The sequence below is a fragment of the Triticum dicoccoides genome, chromosome 3A (assembly GCF_002162155.2).
Source record: "Triticum dicoccoides isolate Atlit2015 ecotype Zavitan chromosome 3A, WEW_v2.0, whole genome shotgun sequence".
In the NCBI taxonomy this organism is placed as follows: domain Eukaryota; kingdom Viridiplantae; phylum Streptophyta; class Magnoliopsida; order Poales; family Poaceae; genus Triticum; species Triticum dicoccoides.
Window position 1 is genome coordinate 59,168,124 of NC_041384.1, and position 9,806 is coordinate 59,177,929.

Below are 9,806 nucleotides of genomic sequence, written 5' to 3' on the forward strand. Positions count from 1 at the left end.
TAGTCCAGACGACATCACACCGGACAGACACATGAAGCAACAGAATGCCCACCAAAGGCTTGTTGCCATCGCGAGGAGTCTAAAAAAGCAGAAGCAAAGGCTCAAAGCTGCACAAGACACACTCCAAATCAGATGGAGTAAAGTACTCAACACAACAGCGAATTACGGCGGTAATCGCCACACCAAGAGCTACCCGAAGCGGAAGTTGCTACCCGAATTCGATGAGGAGGCCTTAGATCCCCCACAACCAAAAATTAAAACGGCAATCTGGCCGGAAAAATGACCTCACGGCCAACATAGAGCGGCAAACAACGCCGCACATGAACCAGTATGCGACCCCCGTAAGGGCTCGCATCAAAAGGACGGCGCAACAAGATCCATCTACGGACCACGCAAACGCGCTCCAGCATGCAATGCAACTCCACAAACATCTGAACATCACGGTACACCCAGATACAGGGGTGCCGCACACCCCCTATGTTTCACCGACGAAGTGCTGGACCACGAATTTCCAGAGGGATTCAAACTCGTAAACATAGAGGCATACGACGGAACAACAGACCCTGGGGTCTGGATTGAGGACTATATCCTCCATATCCATATGGCTCTAGGAGACGATCTCCATGCCATCAAGTACTTACCCCTCAAGCTCAAAGGGCCAGCTCAGCACTGGCTTAAAAGCCTCCTCGAAAGCTCCATTAGAAGCTGGGAAGAGCTCGAAGACGCTTTTCGGGCAAATTTTCAAGGGACTTATGTCCGACCTCTGTATGCGGACGATTTGAGTCATATAACTCAACAGCCCGGAGAGTCACCCTGAAAGCTTTGGAATAGATTTCTTACTAAAAAGAACCAAATAGTCGACTATTCAGATGCCGAAGCCTTGGCAGCTTTTAAGCACAGCGTCCGAGACGAATGGCTTGCCAGACACCTCGGACAAGGAAAACCGAGAACAATGGCAGCATTAACAAGCCTCATGACCCGCTTTTGCGCGGCGAGGACTGCTGGCTAGCCCGATGCAGCACCAGCAACCCAAGTACATCCGAATTTAGAGATGGAAACGGGAAATCACGACGCAGAAAAAATAATAAGCGCCGGAATAAATAAGACAACCCGAAGAGCATGGCGGTAAACGCCGGATTCAGAAGCTCTCGGCCAGGTTAGCAAAAGCTGCCCTCTAAAGGCAGCAGAGACGAACTGTCCAGCCTAAACAAAATTCTGGACCAAATATGTCAGATCCATAGCACCCCTGGTAAACCCGCTAATCATACCCCCAGAGAATGTTGGGTCTTCAAGCAGTCCAGCAAGCTCAACGCCGTACACAAGGGGGAGGATACACCAAGCGAAGACAAGGATGAGCCTCTCAAGCAAGACACTGGGGAACAAAAGAAATTTCCACCAAAAGACAAAATAGTAAACGTGTTACACGTGATCAAGGGGAGAAACAAAGCGGAACTCCCAGAGAAATATGCCCAAGGGCCAATCACCGCGGAGTCCTGCCACTGGTCGTCTCAACCGATCACTTTCAACCATCGGGATTACTCAGCAAGTATCCGGCGTGCAGGATGGGCTGCCTTCGTATTAGACCCAATAATTGGCGTATACCTCTTCACACGAGTCCTGATGGACAGTGGCAGCAGTCTAAACCTGATATATCAGGACACAGTCCGCAAAATGGGGATAGACCCAACGAAAATTTGCCACAGCAATACTACCTTTAAAGGAGTAACGCCAGGCCCAGGGGCTCATTGCACGGGCTCCCTGCTACTAGAGGTTATATTTGGCTTCCCCGATAACTTGCATAGCGAAAATTTAACCTTCCACATTGCTCCGTTCCAAAGTGGCTATCAAGCACTACTTGGACGCGAAGCTTTCACTCGCTTTAATGAAATACCGCATTATGCTTCCCTCACGCTTAAGATGCCCGGTCCACGTGGCATCATTACAGTAAATGGAAATATTGAGTGATCCCTGCGCGCCGAAGAGAGTGCGGCTTCCTTGGCAGCCGCACACTAAAACGGCCTCACCAACTAAAGCATTCAATAGGTCGTCAAGACCATGGACACGGTTAGACGAGTCCGGCGCAGCTATATGTAATTCATACAGGTTTGATGGCCACACCCCTATTACAAATACAAGGGTCTCAATGCGCGCAGACAAGTGGCAACTTTTACTCATCTTGAATTGAACATAGTTTCTTTAAACCTACCTTTTTGCACGACAACTTTTCACCTAAGTTCCTCTCTTTTACAGATGACCATCGTGCTACACCCGTCCAGGATACGGCACAACAGAGACACAGGCGCAGACGTGCAGCAGGGACCCGTTCTAAGGATTCTTTTTAGATTAAGACCCTGCGTCAACCTTTTTTACTGTCTCTTGTTCATACACATCCCTCGGATTCTCAGTACCATTGAGAAGGATGCTGACGTCTTGGCATGTGGCCACGTCAGAACAATGCACGTACCTGGACACTAGGGGCTTCTTACAAAGGGCACTGTTTAGGCCCGGTTTACACCATAAAGACCGAATACCTTAGGGAGTGTTCGGTGTCGCGAGTTTGGCCTTATATGCATCAGCTCCGAATCATGTCTTTGGTCAAATGTTGGGTTTGCCCGGCTCCTGTGTTTTGATGCCTTACGTTCCGCTCTATCGGCTAAGGTGGCACCAGGAGAACTACTGCGATTGTGCCTGGGTTCATCCGGACGAGCACCTCAGTAGAGAAAGCCGAAAACTGACTGTCATGATATAGCGTGAGACTGGTCAACCACTCGATGACCTATCAGAATGTTAGAATTCCTCCGCCTTAACGAAGGGCCGTTTCCCGGCCAGGCATGTATGCACCCCGAATTCGGATGAGTGCGGAGCCACGAGGGGCTATACAGTAGCCCCACTGTCAAACTCCTATGGCCAAGTGAAAGTGTTAAAGCATTATAGTCCGGTTGCCTAGTTCGCTGCGCCATCACCTCCTTATTAGGACCAAGATGTTGGATTAAGTGTGAATATGCGTCTTCTGCGAACACCCCCGCATTATATGCGTGGGGGCTGAAGCCGACGACTGCAATCTTTCAGGTTATACACATGTATACATAAACGGCCGCACAGGAGGCATCATATTACTTTCGGGAAAAAGTATAAATACAGCCTTGATAGATTTAATAAAAACATTGTTTTTACAACGGGAATACATGTCACTCAAACATAATATTCTTCGAGCACTGGGCCTCTATCAAATGAGCACCCTCAAGAACTTCTTCAAAATAGTGCTCGGTAGCCACTCGGCCTATGGCCGAACCCTGCATCGCAACAGTGGAGCATACATCTCCGCCCAGTATGCTTTGACACGTGCAAGGGCCATACGCGAGCCTTCTATGCACGCCGACCTCTTCATCGCATTGATGCGCGGCACCGCACCAAGGAACTGCTGCACTAAGCCGAAATAGTTGTTCGGCTTCGGCTTTACTGGCCACAGATGATCTACAACGGACCTCATGGCGAGTCCGGACAATCTATTGAGTTCGGCCCATTCGGCAAGATGATCAATTAGTGGAAGCGGACGCTCTGGAATGTTAAACTGCGACCAGAATATCTTGTCCACTTCACGATCTATTTGATCTCGGAAGTATTCGGCCGCATCGACAGCACTCGCCGTCAAATCCAGATATGCATCTGCCGAACTCCACAACCGATCCAGAGGGGCATACCATGGATCTCCGAACTTCCTCTGCAGCAAAAAGGGCTTCCCAGCCACAATATCACCGGCTTCACGCAGTTCCTCCTTTGCTCTCATGGAAGAGCGGGTGTCCTTGGTCGCCATTGTGGCCTTCTCAAGGTCCATCGCCCTCGCCCGGTTTTCTCATTCCAGGAACTGGCAACGGTCGGCGGTGTCTTTTAACTTTATAGCCATCTTTGCCATTTTCTCTTTGCTCTCGCAATGCGCGGCCTTCTTGGCTTTCAACTCTTCGGCCGCCTTCAAAGTAGCCGCATTACTACTCCTTTCTTGTTCTTTGGCTCGGGCAAGTTCCGCCCGAAGGGTTTCCATGGTGGCAGCTCCATCTGCAGTCACAAAATATTAAAGATACTAGCATCATGCTGCTCTTACTATGTGACATTCACCAGCAAATATCACTTACCATGTGCCTCGTCAAGCCTCTTGTTAACAAGCTCGATGTCGGCATCTGCCGCATTCAGTTGCCGCTTCAGTTTGGCAAACTCATTAGTCCGGCTAGCCACCGGAGCTTCCACCACCTGCACATAAAGTGGTATGGTTATTACCTGGGACTAGAATCCTCTGTTTGTCGCCGTCCTCGGCGACAACCAGAGTCTCAGGGGCTACTATCTACACAGGGCACACCTAAAAAATGTGCGGTACTATCACAAATGTATATCATTTTACGTACCTCAAAGCCCATTAGTAGACTCATAAAGGCGTCATGCAACCCTCTTTCGGCGGACGAAATCCTTTCCATCACCGTACCCATCAATGTACGGTGTTCTTTTGAGATAGTTGCTCCCTCTAGCAGATCCCTTAGTACATCCGACCGCATACCAGACCGTGCCGATTCTTTTGGTTGCTCTCTTCAAGAGCCGGATACTGGGGACTTCGGGCGACCATAGGATTATCTTCTGGCCTCACCTGATCCAGCGAGGCCCTCCGTGACAACACTTCAAGGTTGCCCGCTTCTTGAGCGGGGGAGTCCGGGGGAGGTGTTTCGCTCTCCATCATCTCTGGAAGAAGATCCCCCGATGACGAGCTCTGCTGAGAAGGGCTAAGATTTGAACTGCAAGATAAATGCTTCGGTTATTTTCCTCAAAGGTAAGGTATTATATCTTCACCATTAACGTACTTTTTGATTACTTACAGCTCGTTAGAGGGCTGATCTCCGCGCGGACTTTGTGCGGCAAGAGCACTCTCCAAGGCAGGACCCTCTGGTGGAGATTTCTTCTCCCGTTTGGAAACCTTGGTTTCTGGATCTTCAGAGGTAGTCCTCTTCCTTCCCCGGGGTGAGAGAATGTCAGATTCCTCCCCTTGGTTATCCTCCCTCACGGAGGCGCTCGTTCCCTCGGTTGGAATAGGTAGCGGTGGAGGCCTGCTTTCGCCCTCATTATTCCCCCCTTTATCTTCCTTTGAGGGCTCCGGGCAAGGTGCTAACTCGAGCATCTTTTCCAGTACCGGATTGTCCAAACCCTCAGGAAGGGGGGCCAAACACCGAATCATCTTCGCCTTTGTTAGCCAGTCCTGGTCAAAGAGCGATTTCTCAGAATGACGTCATGATAAATGAAAGATGGTGTGTTCGGCTAGAGGATTACTTACTTGGTCGGCGGTGCGGTTGCTGCTCAGGCCCACGTCCTTGGTAGTATCCGGACACTCTATTTGGGGTCCGCAGAATGATTTATCCATCTCCTCGTGCGTCAGGCCGAGGAAATTCTGAATAGTGCATGGTCCTTCTGGGTTGAACTCCCACATGCGGAGGGGCTGGCGTTTGCAAGGCTGGACTCGACGAACCAGCATGACTTGCACCACCGTAACCAGACTGAAATCTCCTTCAAAGAGATCTTGAATGCGGCTCTGCAGTATAGGCACGTCCTTGGCTAGACCCCAGCTCAGCCCTCTGCTAATCCATGACATCAGTTGTGGTGGAGGGCCCGAGGGGAAAGCAGGGGCAGCCACCCACTTGGCACTTCTGGGAGCTGTGATGTAAAACCACTCCCGTTGCCATAATCCGGACACCTCTGGAAAGGAACCCTTGCGCCACGGAGCTCCAGCGATCCTGCTTATTAATGCGCCTCCGCATGCTACATGCTGCCCCTCAACCATCTTCGGCTTCACGTCAAGGGTCTTGAGCTACAGGCCGAAGTGAGGGGTAATGCGGAGGAAGGCCTCACATACGACAATAAATGTCGAGATGTGGAGAAAGGAGTCCGGGGCTAGATCGTGGAAATCTTGCCCGTAATAGAACATCAAACCCCTAACGAAGGCATCCAGAGTGAGGCCTAGACATCGGAGGAAGTGGGAGATGAACACAACATTCTCGTTGGGTTCGGGAGTAGGGATGACCTGCCCTCGGGCAGGCAGCCGATGCGAAACCTCGGCGGTCAGGTATCTGGCCTCCTTCAACTTCTTGATATCCTCTTCCGTAACGGAGGAGGGCATCCACCGGCCTTGAAGGCTAGATCCGGACATGATTGAAGGTCCGAAGCACCTGACCTGGGCTTTGGGTGTTAGAACTCGAGGCGGGGGAAGGATTCGATTGAGCACGGGAGGGAAAAAAGTAAAAGCCTTGTCCCTTTATAAAGAGGGTGAATATCAAGCATCCTCCTAGTGGCCGTTTGGGACTTTCCTAAAATCTAGGAGTCCTAGGCACGGTTGGGTTACCCACAACCATGTTGACGAGAATCCTGTAATTAGGGGAATACGATCTCTGCTTTGACAAGACGTGTCAAGAAACCGCCTCGCATTATGGGCATGACTGGTTAAAGAAAAACGGTTCAAATAATCACCGGGCCATGGCTTAATGTCATGTTGCCAAAACAAGTCAGCAGATTAGATTTGTGGAAATATTATTCTCTCTACGGTGGTATGTGGAACTTATTTTGCAGGGTCGGACACTATCCTTGTATTCAAATTCTTCCATGGTGTATTCGGAGGAGGAACCCGCCTTGCAATGCCGAAGACAATACTGCACGCCGGACTCATCGTCATTGAAGCCTGGTTCAGGGGCTAATGAGGGAGTCCTGGATTAGGGGGTCTCCGGACAGCCGGACTATATCCTTTGGACGGACTATTAGACTATGAAGATACAAGATTGAAGACTTCGTCTCATGTCCGGATGGGACTCTACTTGGCGTGGAAGGAAAGCTAGGCAATACGGATATGTATATCTCCTCCTTTGTAACCGACCTTGTGTAACCCTAGCCCCCTCTGGTGTCTATATAAACCGGAGGGGTTTTAGTCCGTAGGACAACAAACAATCATTCCATAGGCTAGCTTCTAGGGTTTAGCCTCTCTGATCTCATGGTAGATCAACTCTTGTAATACCCATATCATCAAGAATAAATCAAGCAAGACGTAGGGTTTTAGCTCCACCAAGAGGGCCCGAACCTAGGTAAAACATCGTGTTCCCTGCCTCATGTCACCATCCGCCTTAGACGCACAGTTCGGGACCCCCTACCCGAGATCCGCTGTTTTTGACACCGACAGTTACATTACCCACCACAAGACCAAACTAACTTCAACTCAGAAGTACTGACAAATCTCCATTTTCTTGTTGTGATGCGCGAGTACAATGTTGTTCTAGGATTCTTTCCGGTGAGTTCCATTTTTCGAAAAGTGTGTTGTACATGGACCATGTCGGTGCCTATTTAAACTGTCAATTCATAGTACAGTTTGCTTTATACTAATCACTTCTTTTGTATTTGTGCAAATAGGGTGCTCAGCTTGATTTCAATGGGAACTGCACAAAATGTTCATGAATACATCGAATCATTCATTTCCACCACAAGAAAGGAGGTGCCGATAAGTTCAAGGTGTTGCAACATATAAGGGCGAAATCATACAAGCTACGTGCGAATTTAGTTGATTTTGGTGGAACTGCACAAAAAGAATAGCTGGTTTATTTAGCACGAGGTGCCATGTCAATGTCCTAACTGAAGGCAAACCCTACCCATTCCACAATCGTAGGCATTTGATATTTTGGAATGGGGAAAACCTTGTCAAATTTTGCTCATTGATTTTAGCCAGAAGACATGCGTTTGATATTTTCAAATGGGACGCCCTTTGCTGTAAGCAGCGTCGATCCATTTTTTCTTTATTCTTTAGTTGTGAAGTAAATATTGGCTCTGACATGTGAATCGCTGAGATGCATAGTCATCGATTCTTTTGAATGTTCTCTATGAATTGCCAGGCCTGTGTGTTTGATTGCAATGTATAGAAATGCTAAAAGCTGCTCAAACTCTTTATACTCCTTCTGTTCCTCTTTACTTCGCACATTGTGAAAGTGCATACTTTTTTTATAAGATTGGTCAAAGTAGAGATACTTTGACTGCAGACAAAACTTGTATGCAGACTAGAAAGGACCGGAGAGAGTACATGTGAAACTGTTGCAAACTAGGTGATCACCCTGGGAATAATGCTAGTGCGTATTGTTTTGGATGTTCATCCAATGCCAGTGATACAAAAATTCGAACTAATCGAAATAAATTCATTCATACACGGTCCGATTTCATATAAACATGCCAGATTTCATTACATATCATACATTCTTCAACTAAAAAGGGCTTCGCTGGAGGTATAATTAATTAACCGAAGCAACCCTCTTCTGTCCTGCTGAGCCGAACAGAAGCTTCAGTGACTTAACTGTAGGTGCAGTTGCGTAACTGACATGTGGCTCAGATGCCTATTGGGCCCACGTGTCAGTTAGCCAACTGCACCAGCAGTTAAGTAGAAGCAGCGTCCTTCTCCAACATAGCTCTCTGACTCCACGTCGCTGCCAAGAAGCTAACCAGCCGTCAGTGGTCAACCCGCCTTGCTTGGCTTCAACCGAGGGTAGCAGTGGTGGCCTTACTTGGACCCAAGCGGCGGCGACCTACCGTGTTCTACTCTTCCTCGTTTTCTGTGTGGCGCGGCCACGCTGGCAGCGGGGCGGGACCTCAGCGGAGCCGGCGATGTCCTCTTTCTCATTGCCGGCGGGCGGCACCTCGGCGGAGCGGGGGAAATCCTCCCCCTCGTTGCCGGCAGGGTGGGGCCTCGGCAGAGCTGGCGGTGTCCTCTGCCTCGTTGTTGGCACCGCAGGGCCTCATCGATGCCAGCGGAGCGGGGACTCGTCGGAGCCGGCATTGTCCTCTGCCTCGTCCTCGATCTCGCCAAACAGTGCCTCGCCCGCTTCATCGCCCTCGTTGTAGGCGGGCGCAGCCTCCGCCACCCACATGCGGTACCGCCAGCGCTCGAGGCGGCCCTTGCGGGAGGAGCGGTATGAGTCGAGCAGCGCCTCTTGCTCCGCAGCGATCTGTGCTACGTCTTGAGCTTGCATTGGTTTTCCCCGAAGAGGAAGGGATGATGCAGCAGAGTAGCGTAAGTATTTCCCTCAGTTTTTGAGAACCATGGTATCAATCCAGTAGGAGGCCACGCTCAAGTCCCTCATACCTGCACAAAGCGATAGCTACTCGCAACCAACGCGATTAGGGGTTGTCAATCCCTTCACGGTCACTTACGAGAGTGAGATCTGATAGATATAATATTTTTGGTATTTTTGGTATAAAGATGCAAAGTAAAAAGTAAAAGCAAAGTAAAAAGCAAAGCAAGATTAAAGTGATGGAGATTCATATGATGAGAATAGACCCGGGGGCCATAGGTTTCACTAGTGGCTTCTCTCAAGAGCATAAGTATTCTACGGTGGGTGAACAAATTACTGTTGAGCAATTGACAGAATTGAGCATAGTTATGAGAATATCTAGGCATGATCATGTATATAGGCATCACGTCCGTGACAAGTAGATCAAAACGATTCTGCATCTACTACTATTACTCCACTCATCGACCACTATCCAGCATGCATCTAGAGTATTAAGTTAAAAACAAAGTAACGCCTTAAGCAAGATGACATGATGTAGAGAGATAAATACATGCAATATGAAATAAACCCCATCTTGTTATCCTCGATGGCAACGATACAATACGTGCCTTGCTGCCCCTTCTGTCACTGGGAAAGGACACCGTAAGATCGAACCCAAAGCTAAGCACTTCTCCCATGGCAAGAACTACCAATCTAGTTGGCCAAACCAAACGGATAATTCGAAGAGAGTTGCAAAGA